The sequence below is a fragment of the Tachyglossus aculeatus genome, chromosome 7 (assembly GCF_015852505.1).
Source record: "Tachyglossus aculeatus isolate mTacAcu1 chromosome 7, mTacAcu1.pri, whole genome shotgun sequence".
Classification (NCBI taxonomy): Eukaryota; Metazoa; Chordata; class Mammalia; order Monotremata; family Tachyglossidae; genus Tachyglossus; species Tachyglossus aculeatus.
In genome coordinates, this window is record NC_052072.1 from 57,795,631 (window position 1) to 57,801,934 (window position 6,304).

A 6,304-nucleotide genomic window follows, 5' to 3' on the forward strand; every position below is an offset into this window, starting at 1 on the left:
TTTAAGTTTTCATTCATTCAGTCATATTTATTGAGCGCTTACTGTGTGCAGAGCACTGTACTTAAGTGCTTGGAAAGCACAATTCGGCCACAGAGACAATCCCTTCCCAACAGTGGGCTCAAAGTCTAGAAAGGGGAGACATACAGCAAAGCAAAACAAGTAGACAGGCAGCAATAGCATCAAAATAGATAAATAGAATTATAGATATATACACATCATTAAGATAGAGTAATAAATTTGTACAAATATACACAAGTGCTGTGGGTCAGGGAAGGGGGTAGAGCACAGGGAGGGAGTAGGGGCGATGGGAAGGGGAGGAGGATCAGAGGAAAAGGGGGGCTCAGTCTGGAAGTCCTCCTGGAGGAGGTGAGCTCTCAGTAGGGTGTTAAGTGAAGTATATGAGCTCAATGTAAATCGAGCATTATTTTTATGCATATAGTGTTCATATTTTTGACAGAAAGATTATAGTTTCATTGCAAATGAGTTGCTAATAGTTTAATGTTGGCCTAGTTGAGCAATTTGCCAGGAACTTCCTTTGGATCCTGTGAACTCTTCCCAAATCACTTTGAAATCACTAGAACAACTGTTCAATCTTCCTCATGCTGCAATTTAGTGACAAATGTGGCAATTAGCATGACAGTCAGGCTGTCAACTCTCAATTATGTCTTAGCGTTGGTAAGATCACAAGCTGTATGAGTGCTAGGCAGCCAGTCGGAAAATGTTGTTTGTATATATGCCATGGTATTCGTGTATTATGGTTGAAAGCCAGAAAAAAAAAATGAAAAAACGTTAGGGCCTATCACAAGTGAAGGGAAGACAGTGTAGAGCAGACTGTTATGCAAATAGTGGAGATTTGATTCTCTAATCTTGAATTCATATATTGTTACTACTTTGTTTAGGTGATTTACATTAGAATATAAGCAATGTCATTATCAAGTAGGCTTCTCCCGGTAGTAGTCAATCAATTGTAATTTTTGAGTGCTTACTGTATTCAGAGCACTTTCCTAAGTGCTTGGGAGAGTACAGTAGCATCAGGATGCTTGAAGCGTGTGACCTTGAGCAAATCACTTAACTTCTCTGTGGTTCAATTTCCTCATCTGTAAATACGTGGATAAAATAGCTATTCTCCTTCTTCTTTCCCATCCCCACTTTAGGTTTTGAACCTCAAGCCTTCAGCGACTAACTCCACATCTCCCCTATTCTCTCCACCTTCTGCACTGTTGTTGTAAGGGTACTGGATTTGAATCCTTTATTTTGCCCACGGCACTTGTGTACATATCTGTAACTTAATGTTGTTCTCCCCTTGTCCACCCTTTTTTTTAATGGTATGTAAATACTTACTATGTGCCAGGTATTACTAAGTGCTGGGAAGATACAAGGTAATCAATTTGGATGAAATCCATGTCCCACATGGGGCTCACAGTCTTAATCCTCATTTTACAGATGAGGTAACTGAGGCCTAATGAAGTGACTTGCCCAAGGTCACACAGCAGACAGGTGGTGGAGCTGGGATTAGAACCCAGATCCTTCTGACTCCCAAACCCCTGCTCTAACCACTAGACAACTCTATTTAGTATCCTTTAGACTGTAAACACCTTATGGGCAGGGAACTATCTGTTTATTCTCTCTCCCCAGTGCTTAGTGCAGAACTCAGTACCTAGAAAGCACTTAATAAATACCTCTGTAAAAAGGATGATTTCCCTATTAGACATCGGTCCCAATTGAACCTAAAATCCTGTGTGCTTTAGCACCTAAAACAGAGAGTAAGGCTAATTTGTGACTTCATTCCTTATAGCGGCACACTTGACCTCTTTCCAGATTGGCTATAACATTCCGGAAATACCAAGACAGATGGAAAGTTTCCATTTTCAAACCGTTCGCCTGCTGTTTAGGGAGTTACTCATACACTAAAAGATCTTGACCTCTGTTTAAAATAAGAAAAAATCACTTCATCTCAAAAATAGCATACTATTAATCTCCTCCACAAATCTCTTTAGCCTGAGAACTCAACTAGAAATAGCTCACACAATTTAGTAGTAGTGGTAATTACGGTGTGTCTGGTTAGTACAGTGCACTACAGGCAAATACAAACTGTGAGCAATGAGTTTCTTTTGTTCCCATTGCAGGCCCTCTTACTGGCAGACATTCAAACAAGGGAAACACCCTGAGAAAGGTTTGATGGAACTGATAAACTAGTTTTTATTGCTCAAAAAAGAATAAGTGGGATTTGTGAACATTTTAATTTAAATTATAAATGCTCATCTTTCTGAAACAAATGAACAAACCATGTTATTCTGCAGAAATGCTTAAATCAGTTGTCTGAGTCCAAGGCCTCTGAAATTAATGAAAGGCAAGTTGTGAAATGACCAAGAAATCTGGTAATGACAAGCTACTTACTGAATCATCTAGTCAAAGTGCAAAGGAAACAGTAGAAAATCTCTATAAACTGACACTCAGGTAGTGAATAGCCCTGTAATGTGATAACTGCAGAAAGCAGGTAGAGAGAGGGCTTGAGTTATTGGAAAAAAATAGATGGTAATCAAAAGTGAAAATGGATTCAGTAATCTTCCCTTAGTTGTGATTTTGAAATCATTTTTCATTGGGAACATTCTCTGCTTCAAAGAGCTAGTGGCTGCTGAGTATGATGTAGTCATTTAATACTTCTTGAAAAGCCACTTTTCTCTCAAGCCAAGGCGATCGTTTGTATGATGGTGGTGATTTATTTTTAAAGCTTCGGAAATCACACTTCAAACCTGGAATCCCGATAACCCTGCAAGGTGAAGGAGTCTGCTTGCTTCCCTAGACAAATGTGCAGGGCATGGTCAAATGACTAGTGACAATCCACTTTTCCTATTTTCTAAGAGAAGTTTAGGATTCAAGCATGTATTTAAAAAATAAAAAACAAAAAACAAATCCCCAAATTACTCGTGTCGTATCAAAGTCCTTGCATCAGGACTGTTGCAAATTAGATCCGTTTAAGGAAGCTTATAGTTCTGTCTCATCTGCATCATTTAATAATGGTGGTATTTAAGTGCTTACTATGTGCTAAACACCATACTAAGTGCTGGGATAGATGCAAGATAATTGTATTTACTGAGCGCTTACTATGTGCAGAGCTCTGTACTAAGCACCTGACACTAAACACTAAGACAGAGTTGGTAGATCCATTAATTGCCCCAAATAAGTTTAGAGTAATTAAGTCCTTTCCCTCTCAGGGTCACACCTGGAGATTTCCATTCTTATCTAGGGCAGTGGCTAGCTAATGGAAGGCAATCTGCTTTAAATGGAAACTCACCTATGCTGGGCAGCAGCGGCATGAGAGAGTCAAGTTTACTGCATGGAAGGAGGCAGTGGTAAACCACTTCTGTATTTTTACCAAGAAAACCCTGTGGGTGCACTTCCAGAACAATTGCAGATGGAGGTGGGGCGTTCTGGGAGAGATGAGTCCAAGGGGTTCCTATGGGTTGGAATCAACTCGGCAGCATAAGACAAGATAATCAGGTCCCACATGGGACTCACATTCTAAGTTGGTAGGAGAACACATACAATAATTATGGTACTTGTTAAATGCTCAGTATGTGCCAAGCACTGTTCTAAGCACTGAGGCAGATATAAGATAATCAGGTTGAACACAGTCCTTGCCCCACATGGGGCTCACAATCTTATCCCCATTTTACAGATGAGGTAACTGAGGCACAGAGAATTTAAGTGACTTGCCCAAGGTCACACAGAGGACATGTGACAGAGCTGGGATTAAAATCCAGATCCTTCTGACTCCTAGGCTTGTTTTCTATCCACTATTGAATCCCCACTGTGCGGTTGAGGGAATTGAGATACAGAGAAGTTAAGTGATTTGCGCAAGGTCACTTGGCAGACAAGTGGCAAATCTGGGATTAGAACCCAGGCCCTCTGACTCCCAGGCCTGTGCTCTTTCCACTGGGACATGCTGCTTCCCACTTAGTCATCTGAGGCTTTATTTTCAGTAGTCACTAAATGGGAACCTGGATAGTGTAAGGAGTAGCACTTGGTGTGCAAGGGATTGCTATTTTCAGTCACACACATACAACCAGATGGATTCTTCATGTAAGGAGAGAAGTAGTCCCCATGACACACTGAAGAAAGATAAACAAGGTTTCCCTGAAGAGCTGCTTTGAGTATTCATGTTTGATGTTCTCATAGCTATTGGGTAAGCTGCATCCTAGGAAACTACTGTTTTCCATGATGCCACATCAGGTCTCTGGCTGCGATAACAGCCCATATCCTGTCAGTACCTATGAGTGCTCCTTTCACAAGGTTCAGACAGGTCTGTGCTCCTCAAGTCTTACTGAGTTCATCGGCTAAGATTCCTCCCCAGTGCTCTGTGTTTCTTCTCCATTTTCACATATTTTCTGTTACATTTTGTGACCTCTAAGTAAAATATGAGAGAACAAAATATTGAGAGGTTAAGGAAAGTTAACTTGATAGTGAATTAATCAATCAGTAGTCAATCAATCAACCACCTCCCTTCTCTTGTTCTACAGCCCAGCCTGCACCCTCCGCTCCTCTGCCACTAACTGTGCCTTCTTCTTGCCTGTCCCACAGTTGATCCCCGGACCACGTCCTTCCCCTGTCCTGGAATGCCCTCCCTCCAGACAGTCGCCAAGCTAGCTCTCTTCCTCCCTTCAAAGCCCTACTGAGAGCTCACCTCCTCCAGGATGCCTTCCCAGACTGAGCTCCCTTTTTCCTCTCCTCCCCATTGCCCCCCGCCCTACCTCCTTCCCCTCCCCACAGCACTTGTATGTTTGTATATATTTATTACTCTATTTATTTTACTTGTATATATTTACTACTCTATTTTATTAATGATATACATATAGCTATAATTCTATTTATTCTGATGGTTTTGACACCTGTCTACATGTTCTGTTTTGTTGTCTGTCTCCCCCTTCTAGACTGTGAGCCCGTTGTTGAGTAGAGAGAGACGCAAAATAATTTACAGAGAGGGGAAGAAGAGAATGGATAGATGGATAAGTGAATAAGTAAGTGCAGCATCGTCAATGGTATTTATTGAGTGATTACTATGTACAGAGCACTGTACTAAATACTTGGGAGAGTACAGTACAGCAGAGTTGGGAGACACATGAGCTTACAGTCCTATCATATGGCATATTAAAAGTATACCAACAGCATGGCCTAATGGAAAGAGCATAGTCCTGCGAGTCAGAGGACCTGAGTTCTAATCCTAGCTCAGCCGCTTTCCTACTGTGACCTTGGGCAAGTCACTTAACTACACTGTACCTCAGTTCTCTCATCTGCAAAATGGGGATTCAATACCTGTTAGCCTAACCCAGTGCTTAGCACAGGGCTTGGCACACGGTAAATGCATAACAAAAGCCACATTGTTGTTATCATAGTTGCTTTTTTATTACAATATCTAAGGAAGTCCTATAGTGACTCTGAATTTGTAAGTGCTGGGGTGGTATTTTGGAGACTATGTCCTGAGGAAGAGAATAATTAATCAGGGAAAGATTTGCCTCTAAGGATAGATGGGATTTTAAGAAACAATAGTGGTATTAAGCACTTACTATGTGCCAAGCAATGTATTAAGCACTTTGAAGGATATGAGGTAAGCAGGTCAGACATTTTCCCTGCACCCACATGGGACTCACAGTCTAAGGGGGAAGGAGAATGTAAGTTTAATCCCCACTTTCCAGATGAGTAAAGTGAGACACAGAGAAGTTAAGTAAATTGCCCAAGGTCACACAACAGCAATGTGGCAGAGTAGGATTAAAACCCAGGTCCACTGACTCCCAGGCCCATTTTGCAGATGGAGAATGGCATGATCTAATGGAGAAGCAGCATGGCTCAGTGAAAAGAGCACGGGCTTTGGAGTTAGAGGTCATGGATTCAAATCCCAGCTCTGCCAACTGTCAGCTGTGTGACTTTGGGCAAGTCACTTAACTTCTCTGTGCCTCAGTTACCTCATCTGTAAAATGGGTATTAAAACTGTGAGCCCCCGTGGGACAACCTGATCACCTTGTAACCTCCCCAGCACTTAGAACAGTGCTTTGCACATAGTAAGTGCTCAACAAATACCATCATCATCATTATTATTATTTGAAGGGTGTGGCAGTTTGGGGCAGGAGGGAGGGCATGAGCAAGGGGATGGAGGTAGAAGAATCTAAATTGAGGCACAGTGAGAAGGTTACCTTGGGAGAAATGGAGGGTCCAAGCTGGGGTAGAGTGGGGAAAAATCCCAACTCCTTCACTTGTCTGCTCTGTGACCTTGGGAAGGTCACTTAATTTCTCTGAGCCTTGGTTACCT